At 43.7% G+C, this 10,182-nt stretch overlaps 1 long non-coding RNA gene across 5 annotated transcripts in view; it reads right to left on the bottom strand.

Annotated features, from left to right (window-relative positions):
• The window catches only part of LOC116080679, a 79,919-nt gene that overhangs the window by 21,617 nt on the left and 48,120 nt on the right, over window positions 1-10,182 (bottom strand). The window lies entirely within an intron of this gene.

Genomic DNA, 10,182 nt, shown 5'->3' with positions numbered 1-10,182 from the left:
AGGACCAGGACCAGCACCAGGACCAGCACCAGGACCAGCACCAGGACCAGCACCAGCACCAGCACCAGCACCAGCTCCAGGACCAGGACCAGATCCAGCACCAGGACCAGGACCAGCAGCAGCACCAGCACCAGCATCCCTAGCCAGAAGATGTTTTCATCTTCTCCAGCTTGGTACCCACTAAACACTAATTCCCCATCCCTTCCTTCTCCAGACTGAAAAAAAAAATCATTTTTTTCTGCCTTTGTGAATTTGATTGCTCCATGAACATCAGATAAACAGAACCAACCAGTATTTACTTTGTAATTAGCTTCTCTTCCCTTAGAATAGTCCACATTGTATACTCCACTATATAGAGGGGCCACATTTTGTTTATCCACTCTTAGGCAGGTGCCTTCCTTCTGCCTTTGGGCTACTGTGGGTGACACATATCTTTTTCAACCCTGCTTTCTCTTCATCTGAATATCTACCCAGAATGGAAATTCACATGGTAATCTTATGCTTAACTTTTTTTGTCATTTGTTTTGTTTTTCAAGAAAAGGTTTTCAGCCAGGGAGTGGTGGTGCATGCCTTTAATCCCAGCATTTGGGAGGCAGAGGCAGGTGGATTTCTGAGTTCAAGGCCAGCCTGGTCTACAGAGTGAGTTCCAGGACAGCCTGGAGAAAGAAAGAAACCCTGTCTCAAAAAACAAACAAACAAACAAAAAAAACAAAAACAAAAACAAAAACAAAAAAAACAAGGTTTTCTATGTAGCTCTGGCTGTCCTGGTACTCACTCTGTAGACCAAGCTGACCTCAGACTCAGAGCTCTGCCTGCCTCTGCCTCCCAAGTGATGGGATTAAAAGTGTGAGCCATACACCTGGCATTATGTTTAACTTTTTAAGAAGTCATCATGCTGTTCCCACTGTGGCTATCCCACTTTGTATTTCACCAACAACACAATGGTTTCTATTTATCCACACTCTCACAGATACTTGCTATTTTGTTTTTTTAATAATAGACATTTTCATGAGCACAAAGTGGAACATAGCCACTCAGGGCTGGTACAGAATGAAAAAGGGGGAGTGGGAAATAGTATTACAATAGAGAGAGAGCAGAAGGCTAAATCATTCAAATGGGGCACTGGAGTCATGTGAGGACTGGGACCTTTGTTCTGAACAGCAGAGGATGTGGGGACTGGAACCATTATTCTGGATAGCAGAGGATGTGAGGACTAGGATCTTTACTCTGGATAGCAGAGGATGTGAGAACTGGGACCTTTGTTCTGGATAGCAGAGGATGTGAGGACTGGGACCTTTGTTCTGGATAACAGAGGATGTGAAGATCGGGACCATTATTCTGGATAGCAGACAAACCTCCACAGAGTGATAGCTTCTTATGATAGCTTTTTGTGCTCTTTGAACTAAGTACCTGGCTCTCAGACTAAGAATGAAGGGTTTGAAACCTCAGTGCTGTGGTGTTCTCTCAAATATCAAGGGTCCTGACAACACACTGAGAACAAAATGAACGGAGACGGTCTTCTACCTGTCTTCTCTTTAGATACCAAAGTGGAGATGCCACACGTCCCATCATGAGGACTCACTGTTGGATGGGTTTCGTTCAGGTTGTTCATTTATGATGCTGAGCCACAATCCAATCACTTAAAAGGTAAAGTAAAAAAGAAGGAAGATGCCTTTGAATCTTCCCCTCCCATTATGGTGGATGACCAAGAGCTGGCATAGAGACAAAGGAGGCTCCCCTGCCCCTGTGGTGAAATTAAGGCCGACACAGATGTGGGTGGGCAGACTCTCAGGAAAAGGGCTGAAGCACTGTGAATCACGCACTCACAAACCTTGCAAAATTAAATAGATGAATTCTGTCCCAAGCCCCAGATGCTTCAGGAAGGACTGTCAGAGATGTCTGAGACGATCAGAGCCAGAGAGAGAAAGGGCCCCAACGGGAAGCCTGAAAACACATTTTTGAGCGGCAGAGAATACCTCTCATAACCTCACTTCCCCCAGGCGACAGGGATGAAAGCTTCTACAGCTTCTACATCAAAATGAGAAGCCCAAGGAGTTATAGATTTTCTCAACAATAAATAATCTGAAGAGAATGGGCCGCCCAACCGCCGTTTATAAACGTTAGAAAATACACACTTGTGTGTGGTGGTAGGAGGGGATGGAGAGGAGAGAGGGGAGAGTTATGGAGTTGTCCCCTCTGGGAAAGGAGGAGGGACAGAAATCAATTTTCACTATGGCATTCTTAAGATTCAAATAGGGGAGTGTGGAAAAAAATCTAGAAACCTAAATAACTAATTTCTCTCAGCAGGAAGACATGCACTCCCAAGACCTCTGTAATGTTTTTCTTTCCATCAGAGGGCTCCTGTATTCACCTTTGTCTCTACAGGGTATGAACACCACCACCCAGGATGAAATGAGACCCCACAACACTCACAGCCACCCAGGATGAAGGGAGACCCTACCCCCACACAACCCCAAGTCATCACCCCAGTCATTAATTCACACTCTTCCTACAACAGTCTTGTTGAAGAATTAGAACCTTTCAGTCCAGAGATTTATAACAAAAACTGAAGCAGGGTAAAAGAGAAAGCTGTTCTTCTCAGGTAGGAAATTAATGCACCTAAAGTTTTGGGTCATTCATTCATTTATCCATTATCAATCAATATTAACTGCTTGCAGAAACGCACAGAATAAAACAGGTGGAGGAAACAAGTCCCCCTACCTTTAAAAATGTTCTCATGAATATCCCTAAATGTATAACTTGAATTTAATGGTGTAAAAAATAATCAGTCAAACCCAAACTAGCTTTCTGTGCAACAACCACGCTGTACTCTTCAAAGCTGTGTGAACAGCAGACTACGAAGCCAGTTTGGACTGAAGGTGGATGGCAAGACAAGACAATTAAAAAACACATACTCGGCCGGGCAGTGGTGGCGCACACCTTTAATCCCAGCACTTAGGAGGCAGAGGCAGATGGATTTCTGAGTTGGAGGCCAGCCTGGTTTACAGACTGAGTGCCAGGACAGCCAGGGCTATACAGAGAAGCCCTGTCTCAAAAAACAAACAAACAAACAAAAGCACACACCCATGCACAAGGGGGGGGGGACATGCATCTAAACATTAGTCAATAATTCTGGTGAAAGATTAAATGGGTGTTATTATAAATACTATCCCAGCAAGTTTTCTTCTCTATAGGCTTGGTATTTTTTAAACTAAATGGTTGAAAAGGAAACAAGGATACTCCAATACGGAAAGTGATAGAAAAGTTTCGCCCTGCAGATGACTGTTATAGACAAGTTTGCCTTCACTCTGGAGGGGGGTGGGGGGGGAGATGAGATGGACCCAGAATGATCAAGTCCCAAATTAGGAACTTTAGATTAGAGAAGTGGGTGGCCTGAAAAACTCCTTGTCTTTGATTTACAACCCCAATTGTCAGCAGGTAAAAATGCCTGGAAAGAAACCACAACCTTGGCTCATGTTAATATGGTTATAAAAATACATGCTGTTATTGTCATTTTGTAGGACTAACACAAATTAATAAATCAGGGCCCCAAGCTTGAACACTAAGCAGTATGGGGGATGAAGGTAGAAAAAAAAACCTTACAAAGAGAGGTACCAAGCAAGTCTTCAAGAATCAGGAATGCTTGAAAAAGGGTAAACAGGAAGCAGTATTTTTTTGAGCTGCAGATAGTGTGCACATATCATTTTATTAAGCCTCCATAACAACTGTGTTAGAAATTTCTGTTGTGAAGAAATGCCTGAGGTGAGGTAACTGTATAATGAAGGAGGTGTGTTCAGCTCACAGTTCTCAAAGTCTGAACAGTGCACTGCTGGCTCTCCTGATGGTCCTCTTGTTGGCAGAGTCCCAATGTGGTGTGAGACAGCACATAACAGGAGACAAGGAACATGTGTGCTGCTGCTGCTGCTGTTGTTTCTTCTTCTTCTTCTTCTTCTTCTTCTTCTTCTTCTTCTTCTTCTTCTTCTTCTTCTTCTTCTTCTTCTTCTTCTTCTTCTTTTTCTTCTTCTTCTTCTTCTTCTTCTTCTTCTCCTCCTCCTCCTCCTCCTCCTCCTCCTCCTCCTTCTTCATCTTCTTCCTCTTCTTCCTCCTCCTCTTCCTCCTGCTCCTTCTGCTTCTCCATCATCTTCTTTTTCTCCTCCTCCTCTTTCTCTTCTTCCTCTCCTCATCCCTTCCCTCCTCTTCCTCCTCTTCTCCTTCCTTCCCTACTCCTCCTCTTCCTCTTCTTCTTCTCCTCCTTTCCCTCCTCCTCCTCTTCCTCTTCTCCTCCCTTCCCTCCTCCTCCTCCTGCTCCTTCTGCTTCTTTATCATCTTCTTCTTCTCTCTCTTCCTCCTCTTCTCCCTTCCCTCCTCCTCCTTTCTCTTCTTCCTCTCCTCCTACTTTCCCTCCCCTTCCCTCCCCCCTCCTCCCCTCGGGAAGCCTTCAGTATCCAAGCATGAGAGTCTACCATGACAACCTTTCTACCTAGAGAGTCTACCTAGCACCTTTCAGAAGCCCCTTTTCTGAATTCACATTTTTTTCCTTCTTCTTCCCACCATGTTTAGAACAGTCTTTCTACATTTCATTCATTGACCTCAAAATCATGATCCTCTTGTCTTGGAGTCCTGAGTACTGGGATTACAGCTGTGTGCCATCATGCCTATCTTTAAAGCTTCCTCCTCATTTTCATGTGTTTATGAGGTGCACACCTCTGTATGCAAGTGAGGGCCAGAGGAAGGTACTCTGCTCTATCGCTGTATTATTCCTTTGAAACATGGTCTCTCACTGAACAAACAGGTAGGCTGGCAGACAGTGAGCCCCATCTCTATCTCCTACAGCTCTAAGGTTGTGGGCATGCACTGCACCTGAAATTTTTACATGATGCTGGGGACTTAAACTTGGGCCCTCACACTCATGAAATAAACACTCTTTTCCTGCCACACCCTCTCCAGCCCCATTTTCTACCATCTTACTAGTGGAGTGGAGATTAAATTTCAGTACATGAACCAAGTGTGGTAGGTACATCTACAATGCCAAAACTAAAGAGGTAGAAGGAGAAGGATCAAGAGTTCAGGGACAGACCTGGCTACATCTCAAATTTAAGACCAATCTAGGCTGCATGAGACCCTCTTTCAAAAACACAAAAACTAAATCAATAAATTTCAATACATAAACCCTTGGGGGAAGGACACTCAAATCATATCCAATTCATAGCAATGATTCAGTGTTACTGTTATTCTTATTATTGTATTTGATGGAGCAAGAGGGCTTAAATCATTTCCTCAGTAAAAACCAATAGTTGGAATTTGAAACTGGTTCTTTGTGACTTTGAAGCCCATATCCTCTCTGCATCAGCACCTTGCCTCTACAGAGAATGAGCAAGTTCTGAACAGGGCACAGCGGTATGCACCTGTAGTTCTATCAGGAAGATCATTCTCAACTACATAGTAAGTTCCAGGCCAGCCTGGGCTACATGTGACCCTGTCTTTGAGAGAGAGAGAGAGAGAGAGAGAGAGAGAGAGAGAGAGAGAGAGAGAGAGAGAGAAAGGAGGGAAGGGGAGGGGCTGAAGGACAAGGAACAACCTCTGTCAGTGTCTCTCCTTCCAAACAGATAGGCCAGAGACAGAAAGTTCCACCTAAGCCATCTTCTGCTAAATCCTAAACCAATCCAAAACCAAAAACTCTCCAGACAGTGATAAGAAAGGAGATTCCAGCTGCCCCCCCCATGGCTTCTCCCAGAGCTCCCACATGTGATTTTAATTCTAATGCCTTTCCCCACAACTTCATCATCTCCCTCAGCTTGCAGGTTAGTGGCAGTCTAGTAAAACATGTCTAGACACCAATTATAAGTAACCCTCCTGAGACTTCACCAATCTATTCCAAAACATTTAACCCACTGTCTCCTTCCTAAGGAGGAGAGTCTCCTGTCCAGATAAGGAGGACATGCTAGGGGAAGAAGAAGTTGAGCTTTGATTTTTGTCCACCCAAGGATGAAACCAAGAGGAAGGCATTTTGGAAAGATGGTGGCCCAGTGGCAGGAAGGGGGTTGTTATTTCCCTGACAAACCAAACACCTCTAGATTTGGCTTTCCCAAAGCTCAGCGATCACCCAAGGCTTCCAGATGCCGCTGGCACACACTGTTAAGAAACATCTGCCACAAAGAACGGCCCCAACTGGGACAAAGGCAAGGAGGAAGGCAGACGGTGCCAGATTAATGAGGATGGTTTAACAAAACATCCTTTAAGCTTCCTAATTCACTTGGCCATTTGCTCCTCAGAACCGGCTGTCAATCAGGGGCAGACGGGAGAGAGGGATGTTTACTAGAGAAACACAGACTCTCCCCATCCCCAACCCAGGTGAGTACAGTACCAGTAAATGTCAGCTTTCCCAGTCATCCCATTCCAGAGCTAAGGATACACAGGGATGCTGGAGAATGGGGGTTGAGCTAAGGGAGCTACAGCACCCTGCTTTGATTTTTCTTGACAAGCAGGGGCCAAATTAGAAGGATAAACCACAGACCCTCTACAGCTCAATCCTGTGTTTAGCCCTGAGCTCACCACACCTGCGACATTCTTATAATTTCTTAATTTTTCACGGAAATGTCAGGCATCAACACTGACCTCTCAGGCACCTCTGAATGTCAGTTAGGAATATGGACTTTGAGATTAAGGAATAATGGGTATTTTAAACATGTGACCAAAACAGGAAAGGTCATAGAGAAAATATTCAATTTTTTCCATTTGAATATCAAAAAGAAAGTCCCAGATTCCACCCCATCCCCCAGGAGACAAAGCAACCTGTAAGGATCCTGGTTGTATCTGAGATATGTCATGACAATTTAGAATAAACCAAAGAAACCTCTAAAAGAACCACTGATTGCAGACACTTGGGGATCACTCAAACCAGCCCGCATGACTTGGCAGCACCATTCTTCAGCCAGAGTCTTTCTAGAAGGGTCTTACAGTTTGTAGATGGAGTCTATCTAAAGACAGCCCCTGGTCAAATATCCCAGCCTCCAAAATAATGAAATCCACTCAGATTCACCCCAACAGCCTTCAGAGTGCCACCCTTCCCAGAAGCAGCCTGCAATCCTGTGTCACATTCTCTTGCTTGCTGCTTGGTGCCTTGCAGCAGATAATTGAAGTGTGAGCGCCCTCTACCCTCCTTCTAGAAAATGACAGTTTCCTCGAAGCTGGTAAAATCTCACAAACACACACATACACACACACACACACACACACACAAACACACACACACACACACACACACACACCCCTACCTACCTTACCCAGACATACAACTTCAAATTCTCAGCACAGTTTTACTTAATTTGAAAGATGAGTTAGTAACAATTTCTTGGCATTATTCCATACTATGTGAATATATATGTGAGGGAACAAGAGGCTGGAATACAGCTTGTCTTCTTCACAAGGCCCTAGGGTTGATGGAGATGGGGAAATGGAAAGAAGAAGAGGTGGGAGGGGGTAGAGGGAGAGAAGGAAAACATAAAAGAATGGTTCATAATCAAATGAATATATGGCCCATAATCAAATGAATATTGGTTAGAACACTGGTTACTTGGAAGGATAGGGAAGTACAAAGGGAATTTTCGGCACTTGCTACAAGTTTCCCAATATCACGTATAAATAAGCTCACAGATGGATTCTCATTAATTTGGGTTGAATTAAGAGACAGGAAAAGGATGATTCCTATCCAGTTTGTACCTCCTTTGTGTGGATTGAACCAAAAGTTACCAAGTGATAAGACCTGGATTCAAACCACTAAAATCATATTTTAAATGCATGAGTTTCAGGTTTGATCTCTGGCACTGAACAAAAGTCAGATTTCAACTGAGTATTAGACAGGCAAATTCCAAGTTAGAAAATTTAAGCACCAAAAAAAAAAAAAAATACTATTTTTTCAAAGGAATTAAATCAAATCAATATCCCAAAAATTAACACCGACACCATCACTCCAAACTGCCTTGTACATATGGCAAAGAATAGAGACTTTATTTCCTGTAGGACCTTACAAATAAAAGCATTCTGTGGGTACTTCACTACCCTCAAAATAAGTGGCAAATATATAAATCACAGTCTGGAAAGATTCATCATAAATCAAAAGTGAACAGTAAGATAGTTGGTGACATCACAGTTGATAGAAGACTCAGCAACTGCTTCATTTATCTGAGTTGGCCAATTAAAGAGTATATTCCACCTCCTCAGGTCAGTCAAGAAAACATCAAAGTGGCATCTTGATGATAGTATAAAGCTGGAGCTGTGACACCCCTGCCCCCAAGCAACCAGACCTCACAGGCTTTCCTTCCACCTTGATGGCCATCCAACCCAAAAGAAAGCAAATTAAACAACAAAAAAAAAAAACTCTACAATGCTCTCCCAATCACATTTAAATGTTTAAAATCCACTTAAATATTTGCTACAGCTACTAATATGGCCAGACAGTGGTAGCGCACACCTTTAATTCCAGCACTCGGGAGACAGAAGCAGATGGATCTCTGTGAGTTCCGGCACAGCCAGGGCTGTGTAGAGAAACCCTATCTCAAAAACAAACACAAAACAAGCTACACAAACAAGCAGATACTGATGCAAATCTAGACTCTAAAATGTAGTAAATCTACGTCTTGTACTATGTGGAAGAAGAAAGAAAACATGTTTCAGTTGTAACTGCTACCTGTCTCTGGGGAAAGAGATGTGAGACCCAGGTGGCCTCCCTGAACCGCTGGGAAGAAAGCGGACTGGCTAAGTTCAGCTCATACAGAAGGAGATAAATACCCAAGCTTTCCTCCTAGGAGCCTTCAAAAATGACCCCACCAAGCTGTTTACCAGGAGTCTTTCCCCGACCTGTAGACTTCATCTCACTACGTTCTTCTGGAATGTTCCTTCAGAGAGTACTTGCTCTCCTTATCTAAAATAAAACTCCTCTGGGTGGAAACTGACTCATGTTCTTGTAGTAAATCGAAAAATCGTCATTCTGAAAGTAAACAGGTTCCAGTTGTAACCAAGTCCCTGGCTAGGATGCTGTGCCAGTCCCCAAGCACAAGTACAAGCTCTTTCTCAACTCGCACCATCACAGCACCATCCTAACCCGCAGAAGCCGGATTCCGGGGCCATGAAACCCTCACACCAAAGATCTGCCTACACCATACAGAATCTATCGAATGAGTGTCAACCAAGATCCATATAAATACACCAAAACAGGGTTACTTCTTTCCCTCCCTACTTATAGATTCCCTGCTCTGTGCAGACACTACAGGGATTTCACCGTGGGTAAAGTACCAGATGTCCAGAACTTCACTGAAGGATACTACCTAGTGTATTTTTGTATGGTTGTGAGCAAGCTGGTGTTTCTGAGACCCTTGAAGACAACTTCAGGACAGTTTCTTCATTCATGATTTGACACATTAAGACATTCGGTTACAGCCAGAATCCAATTTTGGAAGGAAAAGATCATTACTGGGTACTGGGCCTTACACCAGGCAAGTTCTCTACCACTGAGCTATCTCCCCCACTGAGTATCTCATTAAGTTGTCCTGGCTGACCTTGAACTCACTGTGTCTCTCAAGATAGCTTTAAATTGTGGTCTTCTTGATTCAGTGCCCTGAATAGCTGAGATTACAGACCTATCAAAAACAACAAACAAACAAACAAAAAAGACAGTCAACTTGACAAATTGAAAGAAACAAATCTGAAAAACAAGTGTCCTGTGAAGAAGAACTACCTTAGTTCTCAACAGACCAGACAGGCAGAGCTGGATAAAACCAGACAGGATGTAACGAACCAAGGGGTTAAAAGGGGGATGTCAATAGGACAAGTGGATCTTCTTTCTTTCCATCCTGTTTCTCTCCTCCCACTTCTCAGCGCAGCTTTTTATCAGTCCAAATCTCCTCAGGAAAAAAAAGCCCAAGGAAGACAGGGGAAGACATCCACCCAGCTTATGTTCCAATCTAAAGCACTAACATAGGGAACGTTTGGAAACCAGGAGCTCTGAGGCACACCCATTTTTCCCAGGAAGCCTTGGTAAGTAAATCCTGATTATTTCCACCAATTCCCTATTTCCTTCTAAGCATATGTGATGGTTTGTATATGCTTGGGCCAGGGAGTGGCACTATTAGAAGGTGTGGCCTTGTTGGACTAGGTATGTCACTGGGGCACGGGGGGGGGGGGGGG

Source organism: Mastomys coucha, unplaced genomic scaffold (assembly GCF_008632895.1).
Source record: "Mastomys coucha isolate ucsf_1 unplaced genomic scaffold, UCSF_Mcou_1 pScaffold11, whole genome shotgun sequence".
Taxonomy (NCBI): Eukaryota; Metazoa; Chordata; class Mammalia; order Rodentia; family Muridae; genus Mastomys; species Mastomys coucha.
Note: the sequence above shows the minus strand (reverse complement) of the source record. Positions and strands in the feature narration are given on the sequence as shown.